Raw genomic sequence first — 19,522 nt, 5'->3', positions numbered from 1 at the left:
CCCAGATCAGAATAGGCACATAAATGAATTAATGAATGAAGCAAATAGCCAGTTTGTTTTAGTGAGACTCCAGAGAAATAAGATTACAGTTTCCAAAGTTAAGTAGGTGCAAGGTGAATTTCAAGTAATATTCTAAATATTCACATTACTACAAGTAATTTCACCTAAAATATATTTACATTGTTAAGGAAAAAAAAAAACAAAATGTTCTTTCATTCTATCTTATTTAGCATTATAGATGAGTAGATTTACGTTCAACTAAAATATTTTGAGGGTTTTTTTTTTTTTTTGAGTTTTGTTTTGATTAATACTTCATTTGCTCCTATGGTCTCCAATATTTAACTTTTCTTTTTAAGTTTTCCTTACCCTCCATTCGTCATCACCATCATAGATCACCAACCATGGTGGGGGTTGGATGGGAGAATTTCTTTAAAAAGAGGGCTTATCACTCTCTTGGAAGTTTTTTTTTTTTTTTTTTTTTTAAGATTTATTTATTCATGAGAGACACAGAGAGAGAGAGAGGCAGAGGGAGGGAGCAGAGGGAGAAGCAGGCTCCACGCAGGGAGCCTGATGTAGGACTCGATCCCAGGACTACAGGATCAGGCCCTGGGTTGAAGGCAGATGCTCAATCACTGAGCCACCGAGGGATCCTACTCTCTTGGAAGTTTTATAAGACTATATACTGCTGTGAGTTAATTCAAATGAATGAAGTGTTTCATCTATAAGAAAAGATGTAGGATCTTTGGGAACATGCATTGCTCTATAGAATATAATATAAGTCACATATGTTAATTTTCAATTTAGCTCTTCAAAACTAAGAAAACCTGGTGAATTAACTTTTTCTATAGTTACAGAACTCAGTATTATCACTTCAACATGAAACTATATAAAACTACTAATGTGCTATTTTGCACTGCATTCTTATTTTTTTTTGTGTGTGTGTGTGTGTGTTAAGTCTTAAAATCCAGTGTGTATTTTATATTCTAATATCTCAGCTTGGACTAACTATATTTCAAGTTACCAGGAGTCACATGTTGCTAGGGGCTACCATACTGAATAGTAGAGATATATAGGTTCAGATGACATAATTACAAACTATTTTTAAATTAAACAGCTAATTATTTGACATTTTAAAAACCTTATTCATGATATTTTTGTTTCTCTATGAATAAACCCATGAATCCAACTTGTCTCTACTGTATTGTTAGGCTCTCTATAAAAATCTGATAAGAGGGATCCCTGGGTGGCGCAGCGGTTTGGCGCCTGCCTTTGGCCCAGGGCGCGATCCTGGAGACCCCGGATCGAGTCCCACGTCGGGCTCCCGGTGCATGGAGCCTGCTTCTCCCTCTGCCTGTGTCTCTGCCTCTCTCTCTCTCTCTTTCTCTCTATGTGACTATCATAAATAAATAAAATAAAAAAAAATAAAAAAAAAATAAAAAAAAATCTGATAAGAGAATAGGAAGAAGCCAGACATTTAAAAAATGATTACTAAAAAATATTCCTAAGATTTTCTTAAAAAAAAAAAAAAAGGAACAACTGAAATCTGAAGTAACACTTTGTTTCATATCATTCCTGTAAGTTAAGAATTTTGGAGTAAAAAATATGGCCTATATATAGGTTTGTCTTTGAGTTACAAGACTGCTAAAAGCTAGGTTATCTTAACTTTTATTTAGTATTTTAATAACCAAAAAACAGCCCCAAACCAACAAATAAATATAATCTTATAGAAAGTCTTTGAAGATGTCTTCCCACAGCTGAGGGCTTGCATCACATAATTCAGGAAAGAGTAAGGATGAATGACCACATTATCAAAACCTGAAATAATGGTGTATGTTAGAAATGTTGACAGATCTTTAATTGCAGCAGCACAGTGTCCTGCTATGTGCACCATGCATCATCGATAAACAGGAATTTAGGATGCAGTTTTCTGCCTTGACCTTCAAGCTCCAACTGTGTTTTGATCATCAAGAGTCCATAAATAATATAATTTACAATCTCTCAAAAGAGACTATGTGGACACAATAAAGCACATATGTTGCCTGGGGGAAAGAGAGATAAATAGTTGGCCTCGTAGCCTCAAATTCAGTCAACCTTAAGACAAAATTCACTTGTGTTAACACATCACTTTTCAGTCAGTGTCAAGTAGCTAATGTTTATCCTCAGCTCTATTATTTATGATCTTATAATGCAGGTTCGTTTCTGAGAAACTTAGATACTGGCCTCGTAAGTCTATAGTATTTAGGTATCAAGGGTGTCTTAGCAAACTTTGTTTCCTGATTATCAGCATGAGATGAATACCCCTGAACTACATGGAGAGTAGAAAAGTATACTCCCCTGTATCAGAAAGGGAAAGCTCAGCTAGAGAGGATTATTTATGTATAGTGATAATCTCATATACTCTGAAATCATGCTTCTAGAACATAGCAATCAAGTTAAAATGATATAATGGTGTCTGGATGAATAAATAACCATCACAAAACCCAAAAGACTATCTATGAAGGGAGGTGGAGTATTACTGATAAACTGAGGCAGTCACCAGTGGGTTCCAGTGGCTTGACACAATGGCATCATTAGAAGTAATAAAAGCAGTGATAAACAGGAGAAACAACAAAACACTGAACTGTTTACTCATTTTTTTTTTCTAAAAACAGACCAGTCTACTAGTCTGTAAGATCCTACTGAGTTACCACCTCCCCGTGATGCCTGCCTACATCCTCCCTAGCTCTGAAGAAAACAACAGAATCACTCACTCTTCTAAATAATGGCAATGGTTTCTTTCTTGGGATATATTCCTTTTAACCTTATTTTACAATTAATTTTAAAGATATTTTGATTCTGTATTAGGTTACGAGAATAGAGGAAACAACTAAACTCTCACAGAGGTTGCAATAGCAAGTAGGGGCCACTAATCCCAGGGATATGAAAAGGTTGGATTTAGTAAATCTTAAAACCTCAAAGGAGGTGTCCTATGAAACTGCAACTCAGACCTCTGAACAGAGGTCACTGCTCAGCCATTATTAACGTCCCTGAGCTCAGGGATGGGACCCTGTGAAACTGGAAGCCAGATGTATAAGGAATGGAGACTAGACAGTTGGTACTGGTGTCGCTGATGAGGATCATGAGCTTGGTTGAGTTAACGTTGGGGGGAAAAAGTGCAGATGAGAGCTAACTGCTGCTACTAAGGTGAACTGTCACCACTCGGGTGAGGAAGCGTTTCTAGAGTAGTCATCGACATGAGAAGAAAGTGAACACAAGAACCAAAGGCCAACAGGACAGAGTGTCTCTTTCTCTTCCCAAGCTCCTGTTTTCCCTTTGTGCCTCCCATCGGGGTCTAATGAGGACTCCGGGTGGCCCAGCAGGGATGCGGTCTGTAGATGCCCAGTTCCAGGTCCACAGCATGGTAGTATACAGGATGGGGTTCAAACTGAAAGGCTAAAACTTAATAAGGGGCCCATGTATGGAAACCAAGCTATTGTCTATTCCACAGTCATATCCCTTACATTCTCAGGTGGAGTAGGCTGAGAGGTGGCCCCGAAGATATGGCCACGTCAGAATCCCTGCGACCTGGATACACGTTGCCTGATTTGGGGAGGGGGGGGAAGAAAAGTGTCTTTGCAAGTGTGGTTAAGCTAAGGCTCTTTATGAAAGGAGATCATCTTGCAGTATCTGGACAGGCCCTAAAAGAGAGAGATGGTGAGATATTAGGTAGATATACAGAGGAGAGAAGAAGGCAAGATGGAAACTGAGGTGGAGATTGGAGTGATGTGGCCAAAAGCAAGGGGATGAGTGCTGGAAGCTCCTAGAAGCTCTTAAGAGGCAAGAGGTGGCTTCTTCCCTAGAGTCTCTGGAGAGAGCGAGGAGCTACTCACACTTGGATTTCAGACATCTGGCCTCCAAACTTGTGAGAGCATGAATTTCTGTTGTTTTTAAGCCTGGTAATTTGTGAAGACAGCCACAGGAAACGAATAAACAACTTTGCTTATGCCATAGATATGAGACACTTTGTACGATTTATAATAAAAAGACAAAATAATAATCATAAAACTTTCAATTTACTAGAGGAAGTTTCATTTGCTTAAAACATTTACCAGTATAAAATATCACTAGTAGCCTTAGAGCAATGAAATTTGACTAAACCAAAGAAAGAAAGAAAGAAAGAAAGAAAGAAAGAAAGAAAGAAAGAAAGAAAGAAATTTGACTAAACCTAATCTAAATTGTATGCAAAATTAATCACTCAACAGTTAGAAGAAATCTGACTGTGTAGACTATCAAGTCTTTCATTTGGGAATTACAGTAATAAATATATAAAATGGAAAAGCAAACATTTTCTGAAGTAAAATGAAACAAAGGTATTCATCAACCTCCAGAAATTAATCTGGAAAAATATTTTGCTCTATTTTTAATTCTTTATTTCCAATGTCCACTACGATTTTCTATTCATTCATTTGATATTCCATTTTAGAAAGGAAAAGAAAACCGGCACTGTAATCAGCTTTCAGAAAATGTCTACTCTTTATTTTTTCAAAACTGTCCACTTAATTTCATAGTTATTAGTTAAGAAAAGGACAGAATTGGGAACATGGGGAGTTTGCAGCAACTCTCCGAAAGAGTACTTAACATTTGGTGCATATATTACTTTCTCTCCTCCTAAACTTGTATATCTGACAAGGCTACGTTTTGAATGATATTCTGTAAAATTAGATTGAGTTAGCATATCTTCCAAACTCCCTGGTGGAGCATATGTAAGCTTTGATTAGAAAATGAGACCTACTATGATTAGCAATAAAAAAATTTGGAGACACTTTAACTGGCACATTGGAGGGCTGCTCCTTCCAAAAATATTTGGCCATGTTTCCTCACATTTTGCATTATAGTATAAAGAGCCAATTACTATTTGCATGTAATTATTTCTGGATGAGAAAAAGAAAGAAAGGTAAATTTTTTAGTCTACATTAGGATTAGCCAAATATAGCCAGACAGATACAAACAGAATTTCTTCCCAAGATTTCCATCTAAAGTGCTTACCAAAAGTAATCTCACCTTGTCGATCCTATTATTTAAGCTGAAATCATGAGAACCTCAATTGGAAAACAGAGAAAAGTCATTTGGTCCACATCAGAGCTATTAAAATCCACTGCTCATGTAAGAAATCTGTAATTCTTGATCACTTCCCTATCTTTTACCCTTACAGCTAATCCATCCCCAAGTCCTGCAGATTCTATCTCCAGAATGTTACAAATTCTCTTTCCTGTGGCTACTTCCACCAATATGACCTTTGGTAATGGTTAATTTTATGTGCCAACTTAGGTTGGGCAGGCCGCCCAGTTGTTTGGTCCAACAACACAATCTATATGTTACTGGGAAGGCTCTTCGTAGACGTGATTAACATTTACAACTGGTTGACTTTGGGTAAAGAATATCTTGGTAACGTGAGTGAGCCCCATGCAGTCAGTTGAAGTCCTTAAGCACAAAAACTGAGATTTCCTGATGGAAAAAAAGTAAATAAAAAAGGGAACTCTGCCTCAGGACTCTGATATAGAAATCCTTCTAGAATTTCTAGCCTGCCCTACAAATTTCAGACTAGGACTGCAGCATTAAATTTTCACCATTCCCAGCTTACCTGCCCTATGGATTTCAGACTTGTCAACGTTTACATTCCCATGGGCCAATTCTTTAAAATCTATCTATCCATCCATCTACCCATCCATCCATCCATCCTATTGGTTTTATTTCTCTGGAGTACTCTGTCGGATAAATTTAGATCATTAAAGTATCGCATCATTTTTAATCTTCCACTTCTCCCATTATGTCTATAATCCCCTCTCTACATAACTTAGAGGAATACAAGACAGATAGACAAACCAGCAGAAAGAATTGTGTTATCCTCTGCTTAAAATCAGATTTCAAAGGCAACTGGAAAGAGCATCTAACTCCCTCTTCATGGGCTCTAGGCCCTTGTCTAATTCTTCAGTCTCAACCCAAGTTGCTTTCCCCCAATTCATTTGGCTATCTTAAAAAAAAACAAAAACAAAAACAAAAAAAACTGAATTCTTTTCCTTTTTTCCTTTCTTTTCTTTCTTTTCTTTTCTTTTCTTTTCTTTTCTTTTCTTTTCTTTTTTTCTTTTCTTTCTTTTCTTTTCTTTTCTTTTCTTTTCTTTTCTTTTCTTTTCTCTTCTTTTCTTTTCATTTTTACTTCTAGACACTTTTAAAGTTTGTAATTACATATTTATTTGGCTTGTTGTCTGTGTATTCTGTTTCTTCCCACCAAAGAGTAAGGTTCACAAGGGTAGGGCTGATATTTACATTTTTGAGCATGGTATTCTCAGTAGTTCTGGCATTTGGTGAACACTAAAGCTTTGCTGAATTAGTAAGTGGAATTAGTAGTAATGGAATTAGTTGTAAACCCAGATAAGTATTTTTGAAGAAGTGGCACTGATTGCTAACTCACAGGTTAGAAAGACAACAAGATTAAAAGTACAAGAAATAAAATATCACCTAACCCACAGGTATTAGTCCTATAGCTGAGGTCTGAGTAGTGACAAAGGGTTAAATAACCATTTTTTGTGAGATAAAATATATTTTGTTTCTGCTTCTCTTTATTGGTTTGAAATAGGATCATTTTATTCACTTTAACTTTTTCTTATTAATCTCCTTCTTTTATTCTACTCTTATCTGTGAAGCTACTACTACTAAAGTGGTCATTAATTTAGCTAAAAAATAAGATTCAGAATGGCTGGAATCAGGTTTTATTGCTAACTGATGTATGTCATTTACCATCTCTGGCAACTTCAGGGAAAAATTTTATTTTTTCTGAAGTTTGGGGACCTTAACTGTAAAATCGGGGAAAATATCTACCTGGATGAGTGATGGCAGATCAGAAAAATTATGTAGAGAACATCAAAGAAAAAAAATGGAATCTTCCATACATGGCCTTGTTGGGTATGGTAAAGTAAGAGAGTGAGAGGGCTTTGAAGCAGAAAGCCCTGGTATAACTATCAGATCCCACAATGTTCGTGTGGGTTGTGAAGATCAGCACCAAGCACCAAGTATATTAAATGTCTGAACATGACATGGATTAGTATTCATTCGAAAATCCCTTTTTGGGGGGCATCTGGTTGGCTCAGTCCTTAAGCGTCTGCCTTTGGCTCAAGTCATGATCCTAGTGTCCTGGGATGGACCTGGGAGTCTGCTTCTCCTTCTCCCTCTTTCCCTCCCCCTGCTCATGCATGCTCTCTCACTCTCTCTCAATAAAAATAAATAAATCTTTAAAAAAGGATTTTTAAAATATTCTATTTATTTAACTGAGAGAGAGAGAGAGAGAGAGAGAGAATGAATGAATGGATGAATAGGGGAGAAGCAGAGGGAGAGGGAGAAGCAGACTCCCCGCTGGCAGAGCCTGGAGCCAGACTCCTGGGATCATGACCTGAGCAGAGGCAGAGGCTCAACCAGCGGAGAGACCCCGGTGCCCTCATTTAAATATTCCAATAGACAGTACCTTTGACTCTGTAACCTCTCCTCGGAGGGGAAATATATTACAAATTGAACAATTCCAATAAATGCTGGCGCGAGACATCCCTCCACTTCCACCACCACCGCCACCAGTTGTAGCACAAAGCAGATCCCAGTTCCTCTGAGATCCAGGGAGAACAGCATGAAAGACCTCGTTGGTTTTTCTGGATAAAGTCTTCAATAGTATTATCAAAGCACAGAAAAAGATACACAGCACGAACGTCACACAGGATTCGAAGGCAGAAGAAGGGAGACCGTCCTCTTCGGCGGTGGCTGCCGACAGGCAGGTAGGCAGGTGGCAGAAATGAGAGTCAGGGTCCTTAGGCAGCTCCTGGAAACTGCCTGCTTGGGAGCTGCAGGCACCTGGTGATGTCACCGAGGCTTTTCTTTCAGTCCTGGTAGTTCTTGATTCCTTGAATGTTAGCGGACCCCCCAACACTTCTGACGGACACCCAGGCTTCCACTTGTGTCTACTGAAACCATTTCTACTTAGAATTACTGGACTGTCTTCTAGTCTTTTCATTGACACCTGTCTCATCAGAATGTTTGTATATTAAAATATTTTCATGTATTTATAACCTTAACATACAAAATTTCAGTGCTTTTCATAAAGTTTTATCTTCTAGCTCCTAACATTTAAAATGCAAGTTAATTTAATATACAATTGATATAATCCTAATAAAAAAAATACAACCAAATCTCAAATTACATATGGTGGGATTCTAGTATTTCCTTTCGATCTACCAGAAAAAAATCCTAATACAATTGTATATTAAATTGCATATTATATTTAGTTCTAAGTATCCTTTCATCCTAGTGTCCTTATAACTTTCCAAGTTGATGTCACTTCAGTATGGTTATATATTCACAGCCTCTTTTTTTTTTTTTTTTTTTGGTCCATGTGATGAAAATGTTATAGTATTGCGTACTCAGTAAGCAGGTTGGATGAACAACACAACCAAAGGTAGTGGTTGGCACACCATGAAAGCCCTAGTGGTGGCCACTGGGGAAGGACAGACATTTGTATCCCTTTCCTCAACTGGAGTAGCCCATGTAATCTGTCACTTGAACATAATATCACACTGGGGTGGGGCACAGATACAAACATGTGCTCCCCAGAACTGTGTCAATCAGTTTTGAGTCCTTTCTGTGTGTGCCCGCTCATTATGTGGTAGCTGCCCATGTTTCTCCATATTTGTGTGTGTGTGTGCGCGCGCACGCGGTATAAAGGTCTACTTTCTTATTATAAGAATAAGATGATGCTACTAATCATCTAGATATTGGCAAATTCAATGATTTCTGGGCATTGGCTCCAGTAAACATACGATCTACATCACAATCAAGTGCTCTAATTTCATTATGGGACAAAACAAAATATTACGTACTTTAGTGGGTACAAAGAAAATACTGAGCGTGATCCTTTCCCTTAGTTCTCTTTGGATCCCATTAAATCAGCATGGAAACACTATAAAGTATGTTACACTGGGAGATAAAATAGATGATGGAGGAGAGAGAAATAAATGATAAAATATTTACCATGGTTTTGCAGAGAACTTAACATTTTGCAATTTTTCTTACCTCGCTCAAATCATAATTTCAATAATTATTTTTAAAGAGCATCAAAAGCTGGCTGACATTAGTCTATGGATACTTTCCGTTATCTTACAGATCTGCCTGCTTATCTTCTCTGACTTAACCGATGAGAAGAACGACTCTCGTGGAAGTTAAGTGACTGGTAGGATAATCTCATCAGTGGCCTTTTAGGGCTTACACCCCCATCTCTAAAGTCCCCGTTTAGTGATTCCTTCTCGATACTGCACTGTTGTTTTTTTTTTTTTTTTATGTAAAAACATTTCTAACTGTGATATATGAGATTAGGCAGACAAACGTCCCTCCTCTTTTAACTGCGCTTAAGATTTATGGAAACCAGAAAGGGTAGGCGGTATTTTGGGACAAGGTAATTTTATTAATTCAGACAATAGGACATATCTTTTTTTTTTTTTTTTCTCCAGAAGCAGGAATAGACTTGGTGCCTCGAGGAAGCACTTTTGCAAATTTTTGGGCCAAGAGATAGAACTGTGAGTGTAGAACAAATGAAACTTAGCAAGCCCTTATGAAAATATCTGGCTAGATGTGCACCAAAATCGAACCAAATTTATGGGTGACTTCCAAGAAAGCTAGGGATACCTTGGATCACACATATGCAGCACTGTCTAGCAGGAAGATCGCCAGTTTTAGTGACAATGAGATAGGTTCAAATCCCATTTATGCAACATATTAGCTTTTCCTAAGTTTCCGCTTCCTTGCCCGCATACAGGTGGTCACAGGGCTGATGCTGCCATACTGTTAGAAGTGTGATAGATGATATATGAAAATATACAGCCCAGTGCCTGGGCAAACTAAATCCTCCTCTGTGAGGAATATGGTTATTGTTTTGGTTCATAATGTTATTAAATACACCATAAAATCCCCCCTCGCTCTCAGACTGGCAATGTGTCTTGTTTTGCAAATATGACAACAGTTAATTTTTCTCACCTTATACAGAAAGAAACCTCAAACCTGAGAAACATTTTTGTGAAATTTAAACAGTTCTGCACACATGAGTGTCTATTTTGATCCCGGTAGACTGAGTTTCAGACCAACTAGCCTGATAAAGTGGCTGTGGTCAATTGAAATTTTTTAAACAAGTGTTTCAACGTCTAATCAAATTGCAGGGAACGTGATCTGTCAAAATGGGACATGTTCTTTGTTTCAGTATTAACCCAACGGGCTATTAAAGAAAGAGGCTTGGATTTCAGTATATTAATTTTTGTTTTCATTTGGGAGACTTTTTTTTGTCCCTTTCAGAAGTAGAAACTTTAAAAATATGAAAGGGATACATAATTATGAAGCTAATGTATATGTTTATCATAAAAGAGTAAAGAGAGTGTATGTAATGATCAGCATTATAAAGATTTTGTACATGAGCCAGGTCTTCAATCCTTTTCTGGAAATTTTACATTGTGTAGATTATAAAACTCTGTATTCATACATATTCTTTTGTGCAAGTGGCCGCTATTAAAAATATTTTAAAAGCATTATGGTAATTCTTAATCACTAGTTATTTTCTTTCATAGCCTAAAGAAACCAGAGGCATTGCTGATAGAATTAATGACAAGAGAAACAATGGTGGGATTTTAGCTCCATTCAGACCACCCACACCTCGCTAAAAAGAAATAGTACAACCCGAACAAAGTAGTTATTATCCTAATCAAACCCTGAACATGAGGTTCTATTAGTAGTTATACAGCTAACTCTAATTAAAACACCATGAAAACTGTATAATGAAATTGCTTTATTCTGAAATGTGCTTCTTTCTGGGAGAGAGGGGAAGGGGTTGGATTTCAAGCTCTTAAAACTCTTAAAACCAAATGTATGTACAGAAGACATAGCTAGACACCTGATCATAGGGTGTCTGGGAAGTGTGTTCTTTAATAGTTCTGTCTAATGTCATCGCTTGCCTGAGTGTAAACTAGATCTAACGTCTTTCAAAAGCAAAGTTTTGGGAGCTTATGTGTTTGGAAAGTACTTTTAATGGATTGCTTGCTTTGTTTACTCTTGGCTTAAGGCAGAAGCATCTTGACATTTACATTGCTATTTTTCTGCTTTCAAGGGTGTGAACAAAAATATTGTCTTGGCTTAGATTAGCTTGAAATTGTCCTCTGAACTTCTTCCGGGCCATTCCAGCTATCTTGGAAAGGGATTCCTTTTTTATGATCCTTCTCCCGGAGTTTTCATGAGGACACAAGGCTAGACACAGCCCTCCCTCGCCCCGCCAGCCCGACAGGTGTAAGCACATGCACCCACGTCCTTCAACTTACAAATAGGTTGCGTTCCCCAAATTCCCGATTGAGGTCATTACTTGGAACCCTCATGTCTCCTCCCAAAGAAATAATCATAAATGCAGGTGTTTACATGCCACCCACAGACTACTTACTCAGGATGCAGCTGAAATACCACACATTTAGAGAGAACGATAGGACAGTACTACTCTATGACCAATAGTTTTGTTTTGAGCATTAATAATGAGTCTTCAATTATTTCAAATGAGGACGTTCACTGCCCTGGAGCTTCAACTGTGCCATGCGGCCAGCATTCCCCACTGGCTCCTGCCTGTTTCCTCCTCGGTTTTCCACACCCTGAAATAAAACCACTGCATGGGGCGCTTGCGTGGTGCCCTCAGCGTGGCATCTGACTCCTGGTTCCTGCTCAGGTCGTGATCTCAGGGTTTTGAGATGCAGCACCCCCACCTCCACACTCAATGCAGAGTCTGCTTGAGTTTTTTTCTCCCTCTGCCCCATCCACCTACTTGGCTATTCATGCTCTCTCTCTCTCTAAAATAAATGAAATTAATTAAAAACAAAACAAAACAAAACAAAAACCACTGCAATACCCATGTAAGGGGTGGATCACTGAATCTTCTCCCCAAAGCCACACCAAGTTTCTGATCCTTTGGTAAAAATCCTCCTATAATCCCATATAATCAGTTAATAGTGCAGCAATGCATATGTCTATCTGTCTGTCTGTCTGCGAGTATATATATTTTGTAGTTGGGAGGGAAGGAAACCCTTATTAGCTGTTGCTGTTTAACTGTGACTCTTTAAATATGTAGAGACAAAACGTGGGATCTCATCCAGCTGCCTATTAATAGAAAACCTTTGCCAATCACATTTGTGCTGAGAGCAGTTTGAACACCCCATGGTTTCCTATTTGTACACTAAAAGTTTAAAGTCAAAGATCGTTCTGTGTCCCTGCAGCTTAGTGTAGTCACTTAAAATAAAGGAGCAACAGGTAGCGCTTTCCTATTTTTAAGACTATTTAGCTTGGTCTAAGGGCAAGTGAGGGAAGGAGGGATGGAGACAGAACGGTAGCTTTGAGAACTCATGCACAAAAGGATTCTAAAAATTGTGGACAAGGCCAAAAATTTGGGAGAAATTTCCTAAAACAAGCGTGGAAGAATGCATATCCTATAAGATATTAAATTTCAAGCACAAAATGGCTGGTGCTCAAATCTAAGAAGTGGCTCAAACTTCAAAACTCAAAAGGGAGGATCTTCCCTAAAAGACTGTGCTGCTTGCAATAGTGTTTCCTGAACATATAAAATATGTATTTTGGGGGAAAAATGTGTTTTGAGAGAAGGCTTTCCTCCTGGAAAAGGTTTGTCATTCAGAGTGTCCACATTACTTTTGGAAGCTAATAGTATTTAAATAGGTTTACTCCTTAAAAAAATAAAAATAAAAATTGCATGTTTGATTCCATCCCCTCCCATTTTTAAAATTTTCTGTGGGACCTTGCTTTTAGCCAATGTTTAAGGGGAAGGACTGTATAATAAAAATTAAAATGAAAGAAAATTTTCGCTGTGGTGACCCTGGGGAAAGAGAAGGTGTGGTACTGAATTTTTAAATACTTCTCCTTTGGTGAAAAGAGAAATGAGGAAGATGTTTCGGAATCCAGAACACTATCAAAGTCAGCAGTAAGATCAGCAGAATGGAATAAAAGTTGTTTTGATTTTCTAATATTCATATAGAATTCTATTGTTTACAAATTATCTTCTCACATTTATCCTCACTTCATCTAATTTTATTTTATTTTTTTTTAATTTTTTTTTTTAATTTATTTATGATAGTCATACAGAGAGAGAGAGAGGCAGAGACACAGGCAGAGGGAGAAGCAGGCTCCATGCACAGGGAGCCCGACGTGGGATTCGATCCCGGGTCTCCAGGATCGCGCCCTGGGCCAAAGGCAGGCGCCAAACCCCTGCGCCACCCAGGGATCCCTAATTTTATCCCAGTAATTTATCTACCTTTATCCTAATATTAATAGCCCTTTGGGGTTTTTAATTTTGTTGGGAAATTGACTTCCAGAGTTACTATTTAGCTTTCTCTAAGCCATGCAAGTATAAAAGACATTTTCCCATTCAAACCCCTTCATACTTTTATAAATCCCAAATCTTTTTATAAATCCCAATCTCACTGCTGTATGGTGTTTTTAATTCTGAAAGCTATTCTGTGAAGGAGTGAGCTGCCTACAATAGAAGGCAATATTATTAAAGCATATTGTATGGCAAGAGAGGAAAGGCAATTCAGTAGAGAAAGGATAGTCTTTTCAACAATTAGTGCCGGGACTACTAGACATTCACACGCAAACATAACGTCTCTGAATATATAGACCTTGCACCTTTCACAGAAATTAACTCAAAATGGATCATCGACCTTTTGTAAAATGTAAAACCATGAAAATCCTAGAAGAAAACACAGGAGAAAACCTGGGTGACTGTGGGTTTGATGATAAACATAGACACGGCCAAAAGCATAACCCATTAAAGAAAAAGTTGATATGTTGGGTTTCATTAAAATCAAAACTTCTGCTTCACAAAAGAGACTGATGAAAGAATGAAAAGACCTCCCAGGTCACAATCTGGGAGGAAATACTGCAAGATACATGCCTGATAAAAGACGTGCAGCCAAAATATAAAAAGAACCTTTAAAACTCAACAATAAGAAAACCAGTAACTTAAGAAGTAGGCAAGAGACCTGATGAGATGCCGCAATGAAGATTCAGAGGTGGGAAATAAGCATATGAAAAAAAAAATCCTCAACATCGTATTTTGTTAGAGATTTGCAATTAAAATGATGAGATACGATTACTCCTCTGTGAGAATGGCTAAAACCCAGAAGTCCGACAACAAATGTTGGTGAGGCTGTGGGGCAACCCAAAGTTTCATTCCTTGCTAGGGCGGTTGCAGAATGCTACACCCAGTTGGGCAGTTTCTTACCAAGGTAGACGCAGGCTGCCTACGGGCCAGCAGCCGGGCTCCTCGGTCCTCACCAAGACCAGCTGCAAGTGCACAACCACACTAAGACCTGCCCACCAAGACGTACAGCGGCTTTACTCCTAATTGCCAACATCTGAAAGAGGCCACGTGCCCTCTGATGGGTGAAGAGATAGGCACACTGTGCTGTACTCATACGATGAAACAGTGTTCGGTGATAAAAATAACGTAGAAAAGACTCAATCACACTGCCGACTGAAGAAGCCCATCTGGAAAGGTGACATACTGTGTGATTAAATGATGGAACATTCTAGAAGAGGAAAAACTGTGGGGACATGAAAAAAGACCGTGGTTGCCAGGGGCTCAGGCAGGAGTGGGAGAGAGATAAGTAGGAGAAACAGATTTTTAGGGTGTGAAAGTACTCTGTACGGTATAGGAATGGTGGGTGTGCACCACTGCACACTTATCAAACCCAGAGAATGTAAAATACGGAGTAAACCCTAACGGAAGCTATGAACTGTAGTTAGCACTAAGGTATAAATTATTCATGTTGGCTCATCAGCTGTAAAAAAATGTACTACACTATAGCAGGCAGGTGGATAATAGGAATAATAGGGAAACCAATAGGGAAACCCGGCCCTTGCGGGTGGGGAAACCGGGCCTGCGTGTGAAGGGTTATATGAAGACTGTACTTTCTGCTCATTGCTTCTCTAAGTCCAAAACTGCCCTAAAAAAGATTTTCTTTCTCTCTTCCTTTCTTTAAAAAAAAATATATATATAGTAGTAGAGAATGAATAGGTTCACTGGGTCAGACTGCTTACTTTGCCTTTGCAGAATAAATCCAGGGAGTTAAAAAGAATCCGACAACAAAACAGATGCCACAAGCTCCCATCTCCAGACAATGCCAGTTCCCAGGAGGGGTAGGACAGTACATGTTGGAGTCATAGTAAAGGAAGAGGAGAGATGAAAAGATTCACAATTTTTAAGAAAAATGCATAATTCGTTCCCTATTCAGGGGCAATGAGTCAAATTTGACACTGTGGGATTTTGACAGTAGTAATATTTTTGAGATGCTTTGTAGCTTTTAATGTGCTTTCCCTTACACGGTCCCTGATGATGCACATTGTTTCATCTGCTCCCGACGGCCTACTAAGCTCAGTGACTCTGGAGCACTTTGCAGCTTTCCATTGTATCGCTGCCATCCATCACCGCATTGTTTCCTGCTCCCCTCCCTCACGATTAGAAGAATTCCCCGATTAGAGAGGTGAGGCTGAACACTGTGAGTGCCCATCGGATCAGATTCTTAGAGCTAAAAGGGACTTTAGAAATTATCAGGAAATGATCCTATAATTGCCCTGAGCCCTGAGACACTGAGCGCCTTAACTAGTTGACAGAGGAGGCGCTGGCTGCTATGCATCCCTGCTTCACCGGCCTAGGTCCAGGGGAATCCTAAAAAAAGAACCTGAAATAAGGTTCTCAAAGCCCTTCAAGCCCTAAATTCATTAGTTCTTCCTTAGCATCATCTCCCAAATCTGCCCTTTGCTCTTCATTGCTGACACCAACATGCCAAGTTAGGTTCCCAGCACCCATGCGGTCCTTACACCCAGAGTCTTTCTGGAGGATTCTGTTCTCTTCGAGCACCAGATAAAGTTTCCTAATGACACAGTTTTCCTCATGGCTCCTTTTGTGTAAGAAAATAAAGTTCGAAGCTCTCCACAGAGAATGTAAAGTACTCCACGGTTGGGTTCCTGGATACCGCTCCATAATTATGACGTAATAGCCATCCAAACTACCCCACTTCCTGTTCTCGACCCCCCGGTACACAGGGCACAGCCTCTCCTTTGTGACTTTCTTCACGCTATCCTCCCCTGCAATTGCTTCCTTTCTTAGTCGGTCTGGGCTACCGTAACAGAATATCATAGACTAGGTGCCTTATACACCACCCAAAGTTATTTTTCACAGTTCTGGGAGATGAAAGGCAAAAGATCAAATCCCTGACAGATTTGGCATCTGGTGAAGGTCTGTTTCCTGGTCCCCAGTCATCCTGTCCTCACAAGGCAGGAAATGGTAAGGGAGCTCTCTGGAGTCTCTTTTACAAGGGCAGTAATCCCCCTCATGAGGGCTCTGCCCTCTTGACTTAATCGCCTCCCAAGGTCCCACCATTGACTATCATCCTACTGAGGATCACATTTCAACATATAAACTTGGGGGGAACAAAACCATTCAGTCTATCACACTCCCTCAGTTAACGGACATTCCCTTAAGCCCAGATAAATTTCCCTCTTCCCTTAAAAAAGTTACTCGACCACCACAAGATGATCATTTATCCCCTCACCGAATCCCAACAACACTTCTCGCCCGTAGCATTCATCTCCTGATGAATTTGCACAGGTATTCTTCACATTTTTTGATTTTTGATTTATATAGTTTATGTCTTGAATTAAACTCCTTAAAAGCAGAGGTCTTATATGGCCAGTTTCCATCAGTACGCTTGCACAGAGCAATGTTCACTGGAGGTGTATTTATGAGGAAGACAACAAATTCTACATGCAACATCATAGGATTTCAAAACCTTCAATCTCCTGATGCCAAATTATGGAGAAAATTTCTTCACAGATTTCAAAAATACTGTTTCAGTGTTTAGTGACACTTTGGTTGAGGAGGTATCCTTTGGGACATGATCCAAATTCCAAATGAAATATTTAGCTTTATACAATGAACTTCTGTCAACAACTTTCTTGAAAAGCAAATTACTTTTGACTTCCTCCTTGTGTATTTGATGAGAATTGTCATAACACCATCAGGTTGAAGAGTGAGATTCTTACATGAATAACATCTCTAAAGGTTATTTAACATTAGGAAAATGAATCCTGTTCACCAAATGTTCTTTTATACAATGTAATTAACAATTTTATCTTTACTCCATATGGTTATTATTACAATCAAATTTTCCATTTTCTTAAACTGCATATGATCTTGTCACACCCATTTTTGTACTTTGAACATTTCCTACCCCATCAAGGAAGAGCTTACAGGCATTGGGAGTAGAAATTCTACTGTAATTTTGAAAATTTTGCTTCAAGAATTTTAGAAATATGAATTCTCCACCAAGAGAAAATATGAAGTAGGATGATTTGTTATATATTTCAGAAATGAAGTAAAAATTCATGACAGTCTTGGGATAAAGGTCAGTCAGATAAATCAAAATGAGGCTATCTATTCGCATCTGTCTATTTAAATCTATTTGCCGTCAGCATATATATGAATTAATAGGGCCAAAGAGAGTAATGGCACACATGTATATTTCTTCAATAACTGTAGCAATAGTTTAAAATAATGCCAAAATATTGAACCATAAGCTTTCAGTTCTAAAGTTTGAGTTAGAACATTTTCATAGTAAACATTTTGAGGCTTCCACACTGGGATGCAAGGTAGCTGTCATCATATCACTAACAGGGGAAAGGATCACTTTCTTATTCATTGTTAACTCAGGACAAGATCAACATTTCCTTTTTTACTCAAAATGTGAATATAACTGAAGTGGTAATGGAAAGTTTCTCTGGACATATACATACCTCAGACCATACAGGTCTTCTATGTCTAGTGCAAGGGCCAAGGAATGGTGGAAGACTTTACTACATCACAATATATAAAACTATATTCTCAATGTATGATTTTTATTAATTTCTGGATTTTTCATAAAGTAAAAATGAGGGCAATTTTTACATTCTAAAAATACAGTTTACTTATTCTGATTAAGACTTTTTAATAATGCCAAATTTAATAACATGGTATATTTATTTCTTTAGTTATTATTATATCTACCATACACTATACTTTACTTAGTTACCTTGTTCATTCTGTTTCCCCGTCCCCATTTCTGAAATACAACCTCATCAGAGCAGGTGTTATTAACTTGAGGCAACTTCTATGTATCTGGAGCTTGTAAGACTGTCTTAAAATATCTGTCACAATAAATTAACAGTTTTCAAAGTCGTATAATGTAGAGTTGTAGTGTTAGGAGAAATGATATAAGGATTTTAAATGAAAATTTGAGTTTAACATCATAAAGGGAAATCACCAAATATCAAAAGTAGGAAACATTTCTTATCTTAAGCAAGTCTCTTTCTTTTTTAAAAAATATTTTACTTATTTATTCATTCATGTGAGACACACAGAGAGAGGCAGAGACACAGGCAGAGGGAGAAGCAGGCTCCCTGTGGGGAGCCCGATGTGGGACTTGATCCCGGGACCCCGGGGTCACACCCTGGGCCAAAGGCAGATGCTCAACCACTGAGCCACCCGGGTGCCTCGGCAGGTCTCTTTCTACTACTATCTTGTTTTATAAATGTAGACGTGAAGATGCAGAGAGATCAAATGTTTTATCAGATCCCAGGATGTTGGTACTAAAGGCCACCTTAAACCTCAGAGACAGTCAAAATACTCAGAGTTACTTAGCCTATACTTTACTACAAGCAATGGTAGTGAGTCCCCTACACCATAAAAACATCACATTTAGTCTTTCAGAAACACTATTTGTCAACAACTTCTTTCTTATATGTAATTGAGATGTGCTTTCCTATGCTTCAGTTCTTCAGTCCTTTAGTCATGCACAGTATGTCTAGTCCGGGGTAGTTTTAATGTTATATATATATATATATATATATATATATATATATATATATATATATATAACTATAACTAATACACACACACACACATATATATAACTAACAGGGGAAAGGATCACTTTCTTATTCATATACATATATACATACATATGTATGTATATATATATCCACAAACACACACACATATAAAGTCATATAGTGAAAAGTCTAAATTTGAGGTCCTTTATGAATGAGAATTCTGCACCAATTACTTTTTCTGCCTCACTATTTGTCCAAAATCTATTTGCCTCTTGCCTTTTTCTCACGTACACACACACATACATATTATATACACACACGACACATAAACACACAGACATAAATTCAACTGTTATACAAACACACACATTATATATGCATCTATTTCACAGAAGGGTGCATGTAATTATATTTTGTGTCTTGTAGAAAAATAACAAATAAGAATATGTAAAATGTTTATAACCTTTCAAACTCCATTTCTCTCTTTGTTTAGTTTCTACTATATCATGAACTGTAAAATAAAAACCACATCATACTCCTCTCATCCTCTAAA

At 38.1% G+C, this 19,522-nt stretch overlaps 1 protein-coding gene across 5 annotated transcripts in view; it reads right to left on the bottom strand.

The window, feature by feature from the left end:
* The window catches only part of NAALADL2 (N-acetylated alpha-linked acidic dipeptidase like 2), an 880,805-nt gene that overhangs the window by 20,784 nt on the left and 840,499 nt on the right, over positions 1-19,522 (bottom strand). The gene's annotated exons all lie outside the window — the stretch shown is intronic.

Source organism: Canis lupus, chromosome 31 (genome assembly GCF_048164855.1).
Source record: "Canis lupus baileyi chromosome 31, mCanLup2.hap1, whole genome shotgun sequence".
Lineage (NCBI taxonomy): Eukaryota > Metazoa > Chordata > Mammalia > Carnivora > Canidae > Canis > Canis lupus.
This window is presented reverse-complemented; position numbering and strand designations above follow the sequence as displayed.